This window comes from Petromyzon marinus, chromosome 24 (assembly GCF_048934315.1).
Source record: "Petromyzon marinus isolate PM22_M1 ecotype Great Lakes invasive population chromosome 24, UKy_Petmar_22M1.pri1.0, whole genome shotgun sequence".
Taxonomy (NCBI): Eukaryota; Metazoa; Chordata; class Hyperoartia; order Petromyzontiformes; family Petromyzontidae; genus Petromyzon; species Petromyzon marinus.
The window spans coordinates 1,944,934-1,964,528 of NC_133690.1; the positions used below are offsets into that span (position 1 = coordinate 1,944,934).

At 38.8% G+C, this 19,595-nt stretch overlaps 14 non-coding genes across 14 annotated transcripts; all 14 read left to right on the top strand.

Annotated features, from left to right (window-relative positions):
* Window positions 1-280: 280 nt before the first annotated feature.
* Window positions 281-353, top strand: TRNAA-AGC (transfer RNA alanine (anticodon AGC)). The gene has a single exon. It is a non-coding gene; the product is annotated as a tRNA-Ala (tRNA).
* Window positions 354-1,288: 935 nt separating this feature from the next.
* TRNAA-AGC (transfer RNA alanine (anticodon AGC)) lies at window positions 1,289-1,361 on the top strand. Its single transcript has one exon. It is a non-coding gene; the product is annotated as a tRNA-Ala (tRNA).
* A 931-nt stretch (window positions 1,362-2,292) lies between these two features.
* TRNAA-AGC (transfer RNA alanine (anticodon AGC)) lies at window positions 2,293-2,365 on the top strand. The gene has a single exon. It is a non-coding gene; the product is annotated as a tRNA-Ala (tRNA).
* A 430-nt stretch (window positions 2,366-2,795) lies between these two features.
* TRNAA-AGC (transfer RNA alanine (anticodon AGC)) lies at window positions 2,796-2,868 on the top strand. Its single transcript has one exon. It is a non-coding gene; the product is annotated as a tRNA-Ala (tRNA).
* A 3,452-nt stretch (window positions 2,869-6,320) lies between these two features.
* TRNAA-AGC (transfer RNA alanine (anticodon AGC)) lies at window positions 6,321-6,393 on the top strand. The gene has a single exon. It is a non-coding gene; the product is annotated as a tRNA-Ala (tRNA).
* A 431-nt stretch (window positions 6,394-6,824) lies between these two features.
* Window positions 6,825-6,897, top strand: TRNAA-AGC (transfer RNA alanine (anticodon AGC)). Its single transcript has one exon. It is a non-coding gene; the product is annotated as a tRNA-Ala (tRNA).
* Window positions 6,898-8,339: 1,442 nt separating this feature from the next.
* On the top strand, window positions 8,340-8,412 carry TRNAA-AGC (transfer RNA alanine (anticodon AGC)). Its single transcript has one exon. It is a non-coding gene; the product is annotated as a tRNA-Ala (tRNA).
* A 430-nt stretch (window positions 8,413-8,842) lies between these two features.
* TRNAA-AGC (transfer RNA alanine (anticodon AGC)) lies at window positions 8,843-8,915 on the top strand. Its single transcript has one exon. It is a non-coding gene; the product is annotated as a tRNA-Ala (tRNA).
* Window positions 8,916-10,353: 1,438 nt separating this feature from the next.
* Window positions 10,354-10,426, top strand: TRNAA-AGC (transfer RNA alanine (anticodon AGC)). The gene has a single exon. It is a non-coding gene; the product is annotated as a tRNA-Ala (tRNA).
* A 1,441-nt stretch (window positions 10,427-11,867) lies between these two features.
* TRNAA-AGC (transfer RNA alanine (anticodon AGC)) lies at window positions 11,868-11,940 on the top strand. The gene has a single exon. It is a non-coding gene; the product is annotated as a tRNA-Ala (tRNA).
* Window positions 11,941-12,325: 385 nt separating this feature from the next.
* Window positions 12,326-12,398, top strand: TRNAA-AGC (transfer RNA alanine (anticodon AGC)). The gene has a single exon. It is a non-coding gene; the product is annotated as a tRNA-Ala (tRNA).
* Window positions 12,399-13,330: 932 nt separating this feature from the next.
* On the top strand, window positions 13,331-13,403 carry TRNAA-AGC (transfer RNA alanine (anticodon AGC)). Its single transcript has one exon. It is a non-coding gene; the product is annotated as a tRNA-Ala (tRNA).
* A 2,441-nt stretch (window positions 13,404-15,844) lies between these two features.
* On the top strand, window positions 15,845-15,917 carry TRNAA-AGC (transfer RNA alanine (anticodon AGC)). The gene has a single exon. It is a non-coding gene; the product is annotated as a tRNA-Ala (tRNA).
* Window positions 15,918-17,855: 1,938 nt separating this feature from the next.
* TRNAA-AGC (transfer RNA alanine (anticodon AGC)) lies at window positions 17,856-17,928 on the top strand. The gene has a single exon. It is a non-coding gene; the product is annotated as a tRNA-Ala (tRNA).
* The last annotated feature ends 1,667 nt before the right edge of the window (window positions 17,929-19,595 follow it).

The following is a 19,595-nucleotide window of genomic DNA, read 5'->3' on the forward strand; positions in this document are numbered from 1 at the left end:
AATGATTTTTTTTCAATATCTTTTATGCTGCCTATCAGGTCCATTGACGTCAATTATATCAATTTACAGGAAAGCAGAGTGGCAGAGCGTAAGCGTGCTGGGTCCTTTTCCCAGAAGTCGATGTATCGAAGCCAGTCTATGATATCTGGCTTCCGGTATCACTTAGGTCGGTTTTTATTTATCGAAGATTTAAAGGTTAAGTTTGTTCTTGTTTAGCTTAGATATTTTTTTTCAAATGTGCTATGGCCTATGTCAACATAAACATCCACGAGAACCCAGTGGGGGATTAGCTCAAGTGGTAGAGTGCTCGCTTAGCATGCGAGAGGTGGTGGGATCGATGCCCACATTCTCCAAAACGCATATGGACAAGTAGCTCTTTTTTTGTTAGCATGTATGAATTGAGCAATCATATGAACGTGTCGAATTTTTAAAACGTTATCAATATATCCACAAGGTCAATCAAAATTTTACAAATGAATTCCTTAACCCGGTATTGATGCAAACAATGATTTTTTTCAATATCTTTTCTGCTGCCTATTAGGTACATGGATGTCAATAATATCAATTTACCGGAAAGCAGAGTGGCAGAGCGTAAGCGTGCTGGGTCCTTTTCCCAGAGGTCGATTGATCGAAGCCAGTCTATGATATCTGGCTTCCTGTATCACTTAGGTCGGTTTTTATTTATCGCAGATTTAAAGGTCAATTTTGTTCTTGTTTAGCTTAGATATTTTAAAAAGAAAATGTGCTATGGCCTATGTCGAGATAAACATCCACGACAACCCAGCAGGGGATTAGCTCAAGTGGTAGCGCGCTCGCTTAGCATGCGAGAGGTAGTGGGATCGATGCCCACATTCTCCAAAACGCATATGGACTAGTAGCTCTTTTTTGTTAGCATGTATGAATTGAGCAATCATATGAACGTGTCGAATGTTTAAAACGTTATCAATATATTCACAAGGTCAATCAAAATATTACAAATGCATTTCTTAACCCGATATTGATGCAAACAATGATTTTTTTTCAATATCTTTTATGCTGCCTATCAGGTCCATTGACGTCAATTATATCAATTTACAGGAAAGCAGAGTGGCAGAGCGTAAGCGTGCTGGGTCCTTTTCCCAGAAGTCGATGTATCGAAGCCAGTCTATGATATCTGGCTTCCGGTATCACTTAGGTCGGTTTTTATTTATCGAAGATTTAAAGGTTAAGTTTGTTCTTGTTTAGCTTAGATAATTTTTTTCAAATGTGCTATGGCCTATGTCAACATAAACATCCACGAGAACCCAGTGGGGGATTAGCTCAAGTGGTAGAGCGCTCGCTTAGCATGCGAGAGGTAGTGGGATCGATGCCCACATTCTCCAAAACGCATATGGACAAGTAGCTCTTTTTTTGTTAGCATGTATGAATTGAGCAATCATATGAACGTGTCGAATTTTTAAAACGTTATCAATATATCCACAAGGTCAATCAAAATTTTACAAATGAATTCCTTAACCCGGTATTGATGCAAACAATGATTTTTTTCAATATCTTTTCTGCTGCCTATCAGGTCCATGGACGTCAATTATATCCATTTACAGGAAAGCAGAGTTGCAGAGCGTAAGCGTGCTGGGCCCTTTTTCCAGAGATCTATGGATCGAAGCCAGTCTATAATATCTGGCTTCCTCTATCACATAGGTCGGTTTTAATTGATCGCAGATTTAAAGGTTAAGTTTGTTCTTGTTTAGCTTAGATATTTTTTTCAAATGTGCTATGGGCTATGTCAACATAAACATCCACGACAACCAAGTGGGGGATTAGCTCAAGTGGTAGAGCGCGCGCTTAGCATGCGAGAGGTAGTGTGATCGATGCCCACATTCTCCAAAGAACATATGGACAAGTACCTTTTTTTTAGCTTGTATGAATTGAGTAATCATATGAACGTGTCGAATGTTTAAAACGTTATCAATAAATTCACAAGGTCACTCAAAATAGTACAAATGAATTTCTTATGCCGGTATGGATGCAAACAATGATAATTTTTCAACATCTTTTCTGCTGCCTATCAGGTACATGGATGTCAATAATATCCATTTACAGGAAAGCAGAGTGGCAGAGCATAAGCGTGCTGGGTCCTTTTCCCAGAGGTCGATGGATCGAAGCCAATCTATGATATCTGGCTTCCTGTATCGCCTAGGTCGGTTTTTATGTTTCGCGGATTTAAAGGTTAAGTTTGTTCTTGTTTCGCTTAGATATATTAAAAAGAAAATGTGCTATGGCCTATGTCAACATAAACATTCAACACAACCAAGTGGGGGATTAGCTCAAGTGGTAGAGCGCTCGCTTAGCATGCGAGAGGTAGTGGGATCGATGCCCACATTCTCCAAAACGCATATGGACTAGTAGCTCTTTTTTGTTAGCATGTATGAATTGAGCAATCATATGAACGTGTCGAATGTTTAAAACGTTATCAATATATTCACAAGGTCAATCAAAATATTACAAATGCATTTCTTAACCCGATATTGATGCAAACAATGATTTTTTTTCAATATCTTTTCTGCTGCCTATCAGGTCCATTGACGTCAATTATATCAATTTACAGGAAAGCAGAGTGGCAGAGCGTAAGCGTGCTGGGTCCTTTTCCCAGAAGTCGATGTATCGAAGCCAGTCTATGATATCTGGCTTCCGGTATCACTTAGGTCGGTTTTTATTTATCGAAGATTTAAAGGTTAAGTTTGTTCTTGTTTAGCTTAGATATTTTTTTTCAAATGTGCTATGGCCTATGTCAACATAAACATCCACAAGAACCCAGTGGGGGATTAGCTCAAGTGGTAGAGCGCTCGCTTAGCATGCGAGAGGTAGTGGGATCGATGCCCACATTCTCCAAAACGCATATGGACACGTAGCTCTTTTTTTGTTAGCATGTATGAATTGAGCAATCATATGAACGTGTCGAATTTTTAAAACGTTATCAATATATTCACAAGGTCAATCAAAATTTTACAAATGAATTCCTTAACCCGGTATTGATGCAAACAATGATTTTTTTCAATATCTTTTCTGCTGCCTATCAGGTCCATGGACGTCAATTATATCCATTTACAGGAAAGCAGAGTGGCAGAGCGTAAGCGTGCTGGGCCCTTTTTCCAGAGATCCATGGATCGAAGCCAGTCTATAATATCTGGCTTCCTCTATCACATAGGTCGGTTTTAATTTATCGAAGATTTAAAGGTTAAGTTTGTTCTTGTTTAGCTTAGATATTTTTTTTCAAATGTGCTATGGCCTATGTCAACATAAACATCCACGCGAACCCAGTGGCGGATTAGCTCAAGTGGTAGAGCGCTCGCTTAGCATGCGAGAGGTAGTGGGATCGATGCCCACATTCTCCAAAGAACATATGGACAAGTACCTTTTTTTGTTAGCTTGTATGAATTGAGTAATCATATGAACGTGTCGAATGTTTAAAACGTTATCAATATATTCACAAGGTCAATCAAAATATTACAAATGAATTTCTTAACCCGGTATTGATGCAAACAATGATTTTTTTCAATATATTTTCTGCTGCCTATTAGGTACATGGATGTCAATAATATCAATTTACCGGAAAGCAGAGTGGCAGAGCGTAAGCGTGCTGGGTCCTTTTCCCAGAGGTCGATGGATCGAAGCCAGTCTATGATATCTGATATCTGGCTTCCTGTATCACTTAGGTCGGTTTTTATTTATCGCAGATTTAAAGGTCAATTTTGTTCTTGTTTAGCTTAGATATTTTAAAAAGAAAATGTGCTATGGCCTATGTCGAGATAAACATCCACGACAACCCAGCAGGGGATTAGCTCAAGTGGTAGCGCGCTCGCTTAGCATGCGAGAGGTAGTGGGATCGATGCCCACATTCTCCAAAACGCATATGGACAAGTAGCTCTTTTTTTGTTAGCATGTATGAATTGAGCAATCATATGAACGTGTCGAATGTTTAAAACGTTATCAATATATTCAAAAGGTCAATCAAAATTTTACAAATGAATTCCTTAACCCGGTATTGATGCAAACAATGATTTTTTTCAATATCTTTTCTGCTGCCTATCAGGTCCATGGACGTCAATTATATCCATTTACAGGAAAGCAGAGTGGCAGAGCGTAAGCGTGCTGGGCCCTTTTTCCAGAGATCTATGGATCGAAGCCAGTCTATAATATCTGGCTTCCTCTATCACATAGGTCGGTTTTAATTTATCGCAGATTTAAAAGTTAAGTTTGTTCTTGTTTAGCTTAGATATTTTTTTCAAATGTGCTATGGGCTATGTCAACATAAACATCCACGACAACCAAGTGGGGGATTAGCTCAAGTGGTAGAGCGCGCGCTTAGCATGCGAGAGGTAGTGTGATCGATGCCCACATTCTCCAAAGAACATATAGACAAGTACCTTTTTTTTAGCTTGTATGAATTGAGTAATCATATGAACGTGTCGAATGTTTAAAACGTTATCAATAAATTCACAAGGTCACTCAAAATAGTACAAATGAATTTCTTATGCCGGTATGGATGCAAACAATGATAATTTTTCAACATCTTTTCTGCTGCCTATCAGGTACATGGATGTCAATAATATCCATTTACAGGAAAGCAGAGTGGCAGAGCATAAGCGTGCTGGGTCCTTTTCCCAGAGGTCGATGGATCGAAGCCAATCTATGATATCTGGCTTCCTGTATCGCCTAGGTCGGTTTTTATGTTTCGCGGATTTAAAGGTTAAGTTTGTTCTTGTTTCGCTTAGATATATTAAAAAGAAAATGTGCTATGGCCTATGTCAACATAAACATTCAACACAACCAAGTGGGGGATTAGCTCAAGTGGTAGAGCGCTCGCTTAGCATGCGAGAGGTAGTGTGATCGATGCCCACATGCTCCAAAACGCATATGGACACGTAGCTCTTTTTTTGTTAGCATGTATGAATTGAGCAATCATATGAACGTGTCGAATTTTTAAAACGTTATCAATATATTCACAAGGTCAATCAAAATTTTACAAATGAATTCCTTAACCCGGTATTGATGCAAACAATGATTTTTTTCAATATCTTTTCTGCTGCCTATCAGGTCCATGGACGTCAATTATATCCATTTACAGGAAAGCAGAGTGGCAGAGCGTAAGCGTGCTGGGCCCTTTTTCCAGAGATCCATGGATCGAAGCCAGTCTATAATATCTGGCTTCCTCTATCACATAGGTCGGTTTTAATTTATCGAAGATTTAAAGGTTAAGTTTGTTCTTGTTTAGCTTAGATATTTTTTTTCAAATGTGCTATGGCCTATGTCAACATAAACATCCACACGAACCCAGTGGCGGATTAGCTCAAGTGGTAGAGCGCTCGCTTAGCATGCGAGAGGTAGTGGGATCGATGCCCACATTCTCCAAAGAACATATGGACAAGTACCTTTTTTTGTTAGCTTGTATGAATTGAGTAATCATATGAACGTGTCGAATGTTTAAAACGTTATCAATATATTCACAAGGTCAATCAAAATATTACAAATGAATTTCTTAACCCGGTATTGATGCAAACAATGATTTTTTTCAATATATTTTCTGCTGCCTATTAGGTACATGGATGTCAATAATATCAATTTACCGGAAAGCAGAGTGGCAGAGCGTAAGCGTGCTGGGTCCTTTTCCCAGAGGTCGATGGATCGAAGCCAGTCTATGATATCTGGCTTCCTGTATCACTTAGGTCGGTTTTTATTTATCGCAGATTTAAAGGTCAATTTTGTTCTTGTTTAGCTTAGATATTTTAAAAAGAAAATGTGCTATGGCCTATGTCGAGATAAACATCCACGACAACCCAGCAGGGGATTAGCTCAAGTGGTAGCGTGCTCGCTTAGCATGCGAGAGGTAGTGTGATCGATGCCCACATTCTCCAAAGAACATATGGACAAGTACCTTTTTTTTAGCTTGTATGAATTGAGTAATCATATGAACGTGTCGAATGTTTAAAACGTTATCAATAAATTCACAAGGTCACTCAAAATAGTACAAATGAATTTCTTATACCGGTATGGATGCAAACAATGATAATTTTTCAACATCTTTTCTGCTGCCTATCAGGTACATGGATGTCAATAATATCCATTTACAGGAAAGCAGAGTGGCAGAGCATAAGCGTGCTGGGTCCTTTTCCCAGAGGTCGATGGATCGAAGCCAATCTATGATATCTGGCTTCCTGTATCGCCTAGGTCGGTTTTTATGTTTCGCGGATTTAAAGGTTAAGTTTGTTATTGTTTCGCTTAGATATATTAAAAAGAAAATGTTCTATGGCCTATGTCAACATAAACATTCAACACAACCAAGTGGGGGATTAGCTCAAGTGGTAGAGCGCTCGCTTAGCATGCGAGAGGTAGTGGGATCGATGCCCACATTCTCCAAAACGCATATGGACTAGTAACTCTTTTTTGTTAGCATGTATGAATTGAGCAATCATATGAACGTGTCGAATGTTTAAAACGTTATCAATATATTCACAAGGTCAATCAAAATATTACAAATGAATTTCTTAACCCGATATTGATGCAAACAATGATTTTTTTTTCAATATCTTTTCTGCTGCCTATCAGGTCCATTGACGTCAATTATATCAATTTACAGGAAAGCAGAGTGGCAGAGCGTAAGCGTGCTGGGTCCTTTTCCCAGAAGTCGATGGATCGAAGCCAGTCTATGATATCTGGCTTCCGGTATCACTTAGGTCGGTTTTTATTTATCGAAGATTTAAAGGTTAAGTTTGTTCTTGTTTAGCTTAGATATTTTTTTTCAAATGTGCTATGGCCTATGTCAACATAAACATCCACGAGAACCCAGTGGGGGATTAGCTCAAGTGGTAGAGCGCTCGCTTAGCATGCGAGAGGTAGTGGGATCGATGCCCACATTCTCCAAAGAACATATGGAGAAGTACCCTTTTTTTGTTAGCTTGTATGAATTGAGTAATCATATGAACGTGTCGAATGTTTAAAACGTTATCAATATATTCACAAGGTCAATGAAAATATTACAAATGAATTTCTTAACCCGGTATTGATGCAAACAATGATTTTTTTCAATATATTTTCTGCTGCCTATTAGGTACATGGATGTCAATAATATCAATTTACCGGAAAGCAGAGTGGCAGAGCGTAAGCGTGCTGGGTCCTTTTCCCAGAGGTCGATGGATCGAAGCCAGTCTATGATATCTGATATCTGGCTTCCTGTATCACTTAGGTCGGTTTTTATTTATCGCAGATTTAAAGGTCAATTTTGTTCTTGTTAAGCTTAGATATTTTAAAAAGAAAATGTGCTATGGCCTATGTCGAGATAAACATCCACGACAACCCAGCAGGGGATTAGCTCAAGTGGTAGCGCGCTCGCTTAGCATGCGAAAGGTAGTGGGATCGATGCCCACATTCTCCAAAACGCATATGGACAAGTAGCTCTTTTTTTGTTAGCATGTATGAATTGAGCAATCATATGAACGTGTCGAATGTTTAAAACGTTATCAATATATTCAAAAGGTCAATCAAAATTTTACAAATGAATTCCTTAACCCGGTATTGATGCAAACAATGATTTTTTTCAATATCTTTTCTGCTGCCTATCAGGTCCATGGACGTCAATTATATCCATTTACAGGAAAGCAGAGTGGCAGAGCGTAAGCGTGCTGGGCCCTTTTTCCAGAGATCTATGGATCGAAGCCAGTCTATAATATCTGGCTTCCTCTATCACATAGGTCGGTTTTAATTTATCGCAGATTTAAAAGTTAAGTTTGTTCTTGTTTAGCTTAGATATTTTTTTCAAATGTGCTATGGGCTATGTCAACATAAACATCCACGACAACCAAGTGGGGGATTAGCTCAAGTGGTAGAGCGCGCGCTTAGCATGCGAGAGGTAGTGTGATCGATGCCCACATTCTCCAAAGAATATATGGACAAGTACCTTTTTTTTAGCTTGTATGAATTGAGTAATCATATGAACGTGTCGAATGTTTAAAACGTTATCAATAAATTCACAAGGTCACTCAAAATAGTACAAATGAATTTCTTATGCCGGTATGGATGCAAACAATGATAATTTTTCAACATCTTTTCTGCTGCCTATCAGGTACATGGATGTCAATAATATCCATTTACAGGAAAGCAGAGTGGCAGAGCATAAGCGTGCTGGGTCCTTTTCCCAGAGGTCGATGGATCGAAGCCAATCTATGATATCTGGCTTCCTGTATCGCCTAGGTCGGTTTTTATGTTTCGCGGATTTAAAGGTTAAGTTTGTTCTTGTTTCGCTTAGATATATTAAAAAGAAAATGTGCTATGGCCTATGTCAACATAAACATTCAACACAACCAAGTGGGGGATTAGCTCAAGTGGTAGAGCGCTCGCTTAGCATGCGAGAGGTAGTGGGATCGATGCCCACATTCTCCAAAACGCATATGGACTAGTAGCTCTTTTTTGTTAGCATGTATGAATTGAGCAATCATATGAACGTGTCGAATGTTTAAAACGTTATCAATATATTCACAAGGTCAATCAAAATATTACAAATGCATTTCTTAACCCGATATTGATGCAAACAATGATTTTTTTTCAATATCTTTTCTGCTGCCTATCAGGTCCATTGACGTCAATTATATCAATTTACAGGAAAGCAGAGTGGCAGAGCGTAAGCGTGCTGGGTCCTTTTCCCAGAAGTCGATGGATCGAAGCCAGTCTATGATATCTGGCTTCCGGTATCACTTAGGTCGGTTTTTATTTATCGAAGATTTAAAGGTTAAGTTTGTTCTTGTTTAGCTTAGATATTTTTTTTCAAATGTGCTATGGCCTATGTCAACATAAACATCCACGAGAACCCAGTGGGGGATTAGCTCAAGTGGTAGAGCGCTCGCTTAGCATGCGAGAGGTAGTGGGATCGATGCCCACATTCTCCAAAACGCATATGGACACGTAGCTCTTTTTTTGTTAGCATGTATGAATTGAGCAATCATATGAACGTGTCGAATTTTTAAAACGTTATCAATATATTCACAAGGTCAATCAAAATTTTACAAATGAATTCCTTAACCCGGTATTGATGCAAACAATGATTTTTTTCAATATCTTTTCTGCTGCCTATCAGGTCCATGGACGTCAATTATATCCATTTACAGGAAAGCAGAGTGGCAGAGCGTAAGCGTGCTGGGCCCTTTTTCCAGAGATCCATGGATCGAAGCCAGTCTATAATATCTGGCTTCCTCTATCACATAGGTCGGTTTTAATTTATCGAAGATTTAAAGGTTAAGTTTGTTCTTGTTTAGCTTAGATATTTTTTTTCAAATGTGCTATGGCCTATGTCAACATAAACATCCACGCGAACCCAGTGGCGGATTAGCTCAAGTGGTAGAGCGCTCGCTTAGCATGCGAGAGGTAGTGGGATCGATGCCCACATTCTCCAAAGAACATATGGACAAGTACCTTTTTTTGTTAGCTTGTATGAATTGAGTAATCATATGAACGTGTCGAATGTTTAAAACGTTATCAATATATTCACAAGGTCAATGAAAATATTACAAATGAATTTCTTAACCCGGTATTGATGCAAACAATGATAATTTTTCAACATCTTTTCTGCTGCCTATCAGGTACATGGATGTCAATAATATCCATTTACAGGAAAGCAGAGTGGCAGAGCATAAGCGTGCTGGGTCCTTTTCCCAGAGGTCGATGGATCGAAGCCAATCTATGATATCTGGCTTCCTGTATCGCCTAGGTCGGTTTTTATGTTTCGCGGATTTAAAGGTTAAGTTTGTTCTTGTTTCGCTTAGATATATTAAAAAGAAAATGTTCTATGGCCTATGTCAACATAAACATTCAACACAACCAAGTGGGGGATTAGCTCAAGTGGTAGAGCGCTCGCTTAGCATGCGAGAGGTAGCGGGATCGATGCCCACATTCTCCAAAACGCATATGGACTAGTAACTCTTTTTTGTTAGCATGTATGAATTGAGCAATCATATGAACGTGTCGAATGTTTAAAACGTTATCAATATATTCACAAGGTCAATCAAAATATTACAAATGAATTTCTTAACCCGATATTGATGCAAACAATGATTTTTTTTTCAATATCTTTTCTGCTGCCTATCAGGTCCATTGACGTCAATTATATCAATTTACAGGAAAGCAGAGTGGCAGAGCGTAAGCGTGCTGGGTCCTTTTCCCAGAAGTCGATGGATCGAAGCCAGTCTATGATATCTGGCTTCCGGTATCACTTAGGTCGGTTTTTATTTATCGAAGATTTAAAGGTTAAGTTTGTTCTTGTTTAGCTTAGATATTTTTTTTCAAATGTGCTATGGCCTATGTCAACATAAACATCCACGAGAACCCAGTGGGGGATTAGCTCAAGTGGTAGAGCGCTCGCTTAGCATGCGAGAGGTAGTGGGATCGATGCCCACATTCTCCAAAGAACATATGGACAAGTACCCTTTTTTGTTAGCTTGTATGAATTGAGTAATCATATGAACGTGTCGAATGTTGAAAACGTTATCAATATATTCACAAGGTCAATGAAAATATTACAAATGAATTTCTTAACCCGGTATTGATGCAAACAATGATTTTTTTCAATATATTTTCTGCTGCCTATTAGGTACATGGATGTCAATAATATCAATTTACCGGAAAGCAGAGTGGCAGAGCGTAAGCGTGCTGGGTCCTTTTCCCAGAGGTCGATGGATCGAAGCCAGTCTATGATATCTGATATCTGGCTTCCTGTATCACTTAGGTCGGTTTTTATTTATCGCAGATTTAAAGGTCAATTTTGTTCTTGTTTAGCTTAGATATTTTAAAAAGAAAATGTGCTATGGCCTATGTCGAGATAAACATCCACGACAACCCAGCAGGGGATTAGCTCAAGTGGTAGCGCGCTCGCTTAGCATGCGAGAGGTAGTGGGATCGATGCCCACATTCTCCAAAACGCATATGGACAAGTAGCTCTTTTTTTGTTAGCATGTATGAATTGAGCAATCATATGAACGTGTCGAATGTTTAAAACGTTATCAATATATTCAAAAGGTCAATCAAAATTTTACAAATGAATTCCTTAACCCGGTATTGATGCAAACAATGATTTTTTTCAATATCTTTTCTGCTGCCTATCAGGTCCATGGACGTCAATTATATCCATTTACAGGAAAGCAGAGTGGCAGAGCGTAAGCGTGCTGGGCCCTTTTTCCAGAGATCTATGGATCGAAGCCAGTCTATAATATTTGGCTTCCTCTATCACATAGGTCGGTTTTAATTTATCGCAGATTTAAAAGTTAAGTTTGTTCTTGTTTAGCTTAGATATTTTTTTCAAATGTGCTATGGGCTATGTGAACATATGCATCCACGACAACCAAGTGGGGGATTAGCTCAAGTGGTAGAGCGCGCGCTTAGCATGCGATAGGTAGTGTGATCGATGCCCACATTCTCCAAAGAACATATGGACAAGTACCTTTTTTTTAGCTTGTATGAATTGAGTAATCATATGAACGTGTCGAATGTTTAAAACGTTATCAATAAATTCACAAGGTCACTCAAAATAGTACAAATGAATTTCTTATGCCGGTATGGATGCAAACAATGATAATTTTTCAACATCTTTTCTGCTGCCTATCAGGTACATGGATGTCAATAATATCCATTTACAGGAAAGCAGAGTGGCAGAGCATAAGCGTGCTGGGTCCTTTTCCCAGAGGTCGATGGATCGAAGCCAATCTATGATATCTGGCTTCCTGTATCGCCTAGGTCGGTTTTTATGTTTCGCGGATTTAAAGGTTAAGTTTGTTCTTGTTTCGCTTAGATATATTAAAAAGAAAATGTGCTATGGCCTATGTCAACATAAACATTCAACACAACCAAGTGGGGGATTAGCTCAAGTGGTAGAGCGCTCGCTTAGCATGCGAGAGGTAGTGGGATCGATGCCCACATTCTCCAAAACGCATATGGACTAGTAGCTCTTTTTTGTTAGCATGTATGAATTGAGCAATCATATGAACGTGTCGAATGTTTAAAACGTTATCAATATATTCACAAGGTCAATCAAAATATTACAAATGCATTTCTTAACCCGATATTGATGCAAACAATGATTTTTTTTCAATATCTTTTCTGCTGCCTATCAGGTCCATTGACGTCAATTATATCAATTTACAGGAGTCGATGTATCGAAGCCAGTCTATGATATCTGGCTTCCGGTATCACTTAGGTCGGTTTTTATTTATCGAAGATTTAAAGGTTAAGTTTGTTCTTGTTTAGCTTAGATATTTTTTTTCAAATGTGCTATGGCCTATGTCAACATAAACATCCACGAGAACCCAGTGGGGGATTAGCTCAAGTGGTAGAGCGCTCGCTTAGCATGCGAGAGGTAGTGGGATCGATGCCCACATTCTCCAAAACGCATATGGACAAGTAGCTCTTTTTTTGTTAGCATGTATGAATTGAGCAATCATATGAACGTGTCGAATTTTTAAAACGTTATCAATATATTCACAAGGTCAATCAAAATTTTACAAATGAATTCCTTAACCCGGTATTGATGCAAACAATGATTTTTTTCAATATCTTTTCTGCTGCCTATCAGGTCCATGGACGTCAATTATATCCATTTACAGGAAAGCAGAGTGGCAGAGCGTAAGCGTGCTGGGCCCTTTTTCCAGAAATCTATGGATCGAAGCCAGTCTATAATATCTGGCTTCCTCTATCACATAGGTCGGTTTTAATTTATCGCAGATTTAAAGGTTAAGTTTGTTCTTGTTTAGCTTAGTAATTTTTTTCAAATGTGCTATGGGCTATGTCAACATAAACATCCACGACAACCAAGTGGGGGATTAGCTCAAGTGGTAGAGCGCGTGCTTAGCATGCGAGAGGTAGTGTGATCGATGCCCACATTCTCCAAAGAACACATGGACAAGTACCTTTTTTTTTAGCTTGTATGAATTGATTAATCATATGAACGTGTCGAATGTTTAAAACGTTATCAATAAATTCACAAGGTCACTCAAAATAGTACAAATTAATTTCTTATGCCGGTATGGATGCAAACAATGATAATTTTTCAACATCTTTTCTGCTGCCTATCAGGTACATGGATGTCAATAATATCCATTTACAGGAAAGCAGAGTGGCAGAGCATAAGCGTGCTGGGTCCTTTTCCCAGAGGTCGATGGATCGAAGCCAATCTATGATATCTGGCTTCCTGTATCGCCTAGGTCGGTTTTTATGTTTCGCGGATTTAAAGGTTAAGTTTGTTCTTGTTTCGCTTAGATATATTAAAAAGAAAATGTGCTATGGCCTATGTAAACGTAAACATTCAACACAACCAAGTGGGGGATTAGCTCAAGTGGTAGAGCGCTCGCTTAGCATGCGAGAGGTAGTGGGATCGATGCCCACATTCTCCAAAACGCATATGGACTAGTAGCTCTTTTTTGTTAGCATGTATGAATTGAGCAATCATATGAACGTGTCGAATGTTTAAAACGTTATCAATATATTCACAAGGTCAATCAAAATATTACAAATGCATTTCTTAACCCGATATTGATGCAAACAATGATTTTTTTTCAATATCTTTTATGCTGCCTATCAGGTCCATTGACGTCAATTATATCAATTTACAGGAAAGCAGAGTGGCAGAGCGTAAGCGTGCTGGGTCCTTTTCCCAGAAGTCGATGTATCGAAGCCAGTCTATGATATCTGGCTTCCGGTATCACTTAGGTCGGTTTTTATTTATCGAAGATTTAAAGGTTAAGTTTGTTCTTGTTTAGCTTAGATTTTTTTTTTTCAAATGTGCTATGGCCTATGTCAACATAAACATCCAGGAGAACCCAGTGGGGGATTAGCTCAAGTGGTAGAGCGCTCGCTTAGCATGCGAGAGGTAGTGGGATCGATGCCCACATTCTACAAAACGCATATGGACAAGTATCTCTTTTTTTGTTAGCATGTATGAATTGAGCAATCATATGAACGTGTCGAATTTTTAAAACGTTATCAATATATCCACAAGGTCAATCAAAATTTTACAAATGAATTCCTTAACCCGGTATTGATGCAAACAATGATTTTTTTCAATATCTTTTCTGCTGCCTATCAGGTCCATGGACGTCAATTATATCCATTTACAGGAAAGCAGAGTGGCAGAGCGTAAGCGTGCTGGGCCCTTTTTCCAGAGATCTATGGATCGAAGCCAGTCTATAATATCTGGCTTCCTCTATCACATAGGTCGGTTTTAATTTATCGCAGATTTAAAGGTTAAGTTTGTTCTTGTTTAGCTTAGATATCTTTTTTCAAATGTGCTATGGGCTATGTCAACATAAACATCCACGACAACCAAGTGGGGGATTAGCTCAAGTGGTAGAGCGCGCGCTTAGCATGCAAGAGGTAGTGTGATCGATGCCCACATTCTCCAAAGAACATATGGACAAGTACCTTTTTTTTAGCTTGTATGAATTGAGTAATCATATGAACGTGTCGAATGTTTAAAACGTTATCAATAAATTCACAAGGTCACTCAAAATAGTACAAATGAATTTCTTAACCCGGTATTGATGCAAACAATGATAATTTTTCCATATATTTTCTGCTGCCTATTAGGTACATGGATGTCAATAATATCAATTTACCGGAAAGCAGAGTGGCAGAGCGTAAGCGTGCTGGGTCCTTTTCCCAGAGGTCGATGGATCGAAGCCAGTCTATGATATCTGGCTTCCTGTATCACTTAGGTCGGTTTTTATTTATCGCAGATTTAAAGGTCAATTTTGTTCTTGTTTAGCTTAGATATTTTAAAAAGAAAATGTGCTATGGCCTATGTCGAGATAAACATCCACGACAACCCAGCAGGGGATTAGCTCAAGTGGTAGCGCGCTCGCTTAGCATGCGAGAGGTAGTGTGATCGATGCCCACATTCTCCAAAGAACATATGGACAAGTACCTTTTTTTAGCTTGTATGAATTGAGTAATCATATGAACGTGTCGAATGTTTAAAACGTTATCAATAAATTCACAAGGTCACTCAAAATAGTACAAATGAATTTCTTAAGCCGGTATGGATGCAAACAATGATAATTTTTCAACATCTTTTCTGCTGCCTATCAGGTACATGGATGTCAATAATATCCATTTACAGGAAAGCAGAGTGGCAGAGCATAAGCGTGCTGGGTCCTTTTCCCAGAGGTCGATGGATCGAAGCCAATCTATGATATCTGGCTTCCTGTATCGCCTAGGTCGGTTTTTATGTTTCGCGGATTTAAAGGTTAAGTTTGTTCTTGTTTCGCTTAGATATATTAAAAATAAAATGTTCTATGGCCTTTGTCAACATAGACATTCAACACAACCAAGTGGGGGATTAGCTCAAGTGGTAGAGCGCTCGCTTAGCATGCGAGAGGTAGCGGGATCGATGCCCACATTCTCCAGAACGCATATGGACTAGTAACTCTTTTTTGTTAGCATGTATGAATTGAGCAATCATATGAACGTGTCGAATGTTTAAAACGTTATCAATATATTCACAAGGTCAATCAAAATATTACAAATGAATTTCTTAACCCGATATTGATGCAAACAATGATTTTTTTTTCAATATCTTTTCTGCTGCCTATCAGGTCCATTGACGTCAATTATATCAATTTACAGGAAAGCAGAGTGGCAGAGCGTAAGCGTGCTGGGTCCTTTTCCCAGAAGTCGATGGATCGAAGCCAGTCTATGATATCTGGCTTCTGGTATCACTTAGGTCGGTTTTTATTTATCGAAGATTTAAAGGTTAAGTTTGTTCTTGTTTAGCTTAGATATTTTTTTTCAAATGTGCTATGGCCTATGTCAACATAAACATCCACGAGAACCCAGTGGGGGATTAGCTCAAGTGGTAGAGTGCTCGCTTAGCATGCGAGAGGTAGTGGGATCGATGCCCACATTCTCCACAGAACATATGGACAAGTACCCTTTTTTTGTTAGCTTGTATGAATTGAGTAATCATATGAACGTGTCGAATGTTTAAAACGTTATCAATATATTCACAAGGTCAATGAAAATATTACAAATGAATTTCTTAACCCGGTATTGATGCAAACAATGATTTTTTTCAATATATTTTCTGCTGCCTATTAGGTACATGGATGTCAATAATATCAATTTACCGGAAAGCAGAGTGGCAGAGCGTAAGCGTGCTGGGTCCTTTTCCCAGAGGTCGATGGATCGAAGCCAGTCTATGATATCTGGCTTCCTGTATCACTTAGGTCGGTTTTTATTTATCGCAGATTTAAAGGTCAATTTTGTTCTTGTTTAGCTTAGATATTTTAAAAAGAAAATGTGCTATGGCCTATGTCGAGATAAACATCCACGACAACCCAGCAGGGGATTAGCTCAAGTGGTAGCGCGCTCGCTTAGCATGCGAGAGGTAGTGGGATCGATGCCCACATTCTCCAAAACGCATATGGACAAGTAGCTCTTTTTTTGTTAGCATGTATGAATTGAGCAATCATATGAACGTGTCGAATGTTTAAAACGTTATCAATATATTGAAAAGGTCAATCAAAATTTTACAAATGAATTCCTTAACCCGGTATTGATGCAAACAATGATTTTTTTCAATATCTTTTCTGCTGCCTATCAGGTCCATGGACGTCAATTATATCCATTTACAGGAAAGCAGAGTGGCAGAGCGTAAGCGTGCTGGGCCCTTTTTCCAGAGATCTATGGATCGAAGCCAGTCTATAATATCTGGCTTCCTCTATCACATAGGTCGGTTTTAATTTATCGCAGATTTAAAAGTTAAGTTTGTTCTTGTTTAGCTTAGATATTTTTTTCAAATGTGCTATGGGCTATGTCAACATAAACATCCACGACAACCAAGTGGGGCATTAGCTCAAGTGGTAGAGCGCGCGCTTAGCATGCGAGAGGTAGTGTGATCGATGCCCACATTCTCCAAAGAACATATGGACAAGTACCTTTTTTTTAGCTTGTATGAATTGAGTAATCATATGAACGTGTCGAATGTTTAAAACGTTATCAATAAATTCACAAGGTCACTCAAAATAGTACAAATGAATTTCTTATGCCGGTATGGATGCAAACAATGATAATTTTTCAACATCTTTTCTGCTGCCTATCAGGTACATGGATGTCAATAATATCCATTTACAGGAAAGCAGAGTGGCAGAGCATAAGCGTGCTGGGTCCTTTTCCCAGAGGTCGATGGATCGAAGCCAGTCTATGATATCTGGCTTCCTCTATCACTTAGGTCGGTTTTTATTTATCGCAGATTTAAAGGTCAATTTTGTTCTTGTTTAGCTTAGATATTTTAAAAAGAAAATGTGCTATGGCCTATGTCGAGATAAACATCCACGACAACCCAGCAGGGGATTAGCTCAAGTGGTAGCGCGCTCGCTTAGCATGCGAGAGGTAGTGGGATCGATGCCCACATTCTCCAAAACGCATATGGACAAGTAGCTCTTTTTTTGTTAGCATGTATGAATTGAGCAATCATATGAACGTGTCGAATGTTTAAAACGTTATCAATATATTCAAAAGGTCAATCAAAATTTTACAAATGAATTCCTTAACCCGGTATTGATGCAAACAATGATTTTTTTCAATATCTTTTCTGCTGCCTATCAGGTCCATGGACGTCAATTATATCCATTTACAGGAAAGCAGAGTGGCAGAGCGTAAGCGTGCTGGGCCCTTTTCCCAGAAGTCGATGGATCGAAGCCAGTCTATGATATCTGGCTTCTGGTATCACTTAGGTCGGTTTTTATTTATCGAAGATTTAAAGGTTAAGTTTGTTCTTGTTTAGCTTAGATATTTTTTTTCAAATGTGCTATGGCCTATGTCAACATAAACATCCACGAGAACCCAGTGGGGGATTAGCTCAAGTGGTAGAGTGCTCGCTTAGCATGCGAGAGGTAGTGGGATCGATGCCCACATTCTCCACAGAACATATGGACAAGTACCCTTTTTTTGTTAGCTTGTATGAATTGAGTAATCATATGAACGTGTCGAATGTTTAAAACGTTATCAATATATTCACAAGGTCAATGAAAATATTACAAATGAATTTCTTAACCCGGTATTGATGCAAACAATGATTTTTTTCAATATATTTTCTGCTGCCTATTAGGTACATGGATGTCAATAATATCAATTTACCGGAAAGCAGAGTGGCAGAGCGTAAGCGTGCTGGGTCCTTTTCCCAGAGGTCGATGGATCGAAGCCAGTCTATGATATCTGGCTTCCTGTATCACTTAGGTCGGTTTTTATTTATCGCAGATTTAAAGGTCAATTTTGTTCTTGTTTAGCTTAGATATTTTAAAAAGAAAATGTGCTATGGCCTATGTCGAGATAAACATCCACGACAACCCAGCAGGGGATTAGCTCAAGTGGTAGCGCGCTCGCTTAGCATGCGAGAGGTAGTGGGATCGATGCCCACATTCTCCAAAACGCATATGGACAAGTAGCTCTTTTTTTGTTAGCATGTATGAATTGAGCAATCATATGAACGTGTCGAATGTTTAAAACGTTATCAATATATTGAAAAGGTCAATCAAAATTTTACAAATGAATTCCTTAACCCGGTATTGATGCAAACAATGATTTTTTTCAATATCTTTTCTGCTGCCTATCAGGTCCATGGACGTCAATTATATCCATTTACAGGAAAGCAGAGTGGCAGAGCGTAAGCGTGCTGGGCCCTTTTTCCAGAGATCTATGGATCGAAGCCAGTCTATAATATCTGGCTTCCTCTATCACATAGGTCGGTTTTAATTTATCGCAGATTTAAAAGTTAAGTTTGTTCTTGTTTAGCTTAGATATTTTTTTCAAATGTGCTATGGGCTATGTCAACATAAACATCCACGACAACCAAGTGGGGCATTAGCTCAAGTGGTAGAGCGCGCGCTTAGCATGCGAGAGGTAGTGTGATCGATGCCCACATTCTCCAAAGAACATATGGACAAGTACCTTTTTTTTAGCTTGTATGAATTGAGTAATCATATGAACGTGTCGAATGTTTAAAACGTTATCAATAAATTCACAAGGTCACTCAAAATAGTACAAATGAATTTCTTATGCCGGTATGGATGCAAACAATGATAATTTTTCAACATCTTTTCTGCTGCCTATCAGGTACATGGATGTCAATAATATCCATTTACAGGAAAGCAGAGTGGCAGAGCATAAGCGTGCTGGGTCCTTTTCCCAGAGGTCGATGGATCGAAGCCAGTCTATGATATCTGGCTTCCTCTATCACTTAGGTCGGTTTTTATTTATCGCAGATTTAAAGGTCAATTTTGTTCTTGTTTAGCTTAGATATTTTAAAAAGAAAATGTGCTATGGCCTATGTCGAGATAAACATCCACGACAACCCAGCAGGGGATTAGCTCAAGTGGTAGCGCGCTCGCTTAGCATGCGAGAGGTAGTGGGATCGATGCCCACATTCTCCAAAACGCATATGGACAAGTAGCTCTTTTTTTGTTAGCATGTATGAATTGAGCAATCATATGAACGTGTCGAATGTTTAAAACGTTATCAATATATTCAAAAGGTCAATCAAAATTTTACAAATGAATTCCTTAACCCGGTATTGATGCAAACAATGATTT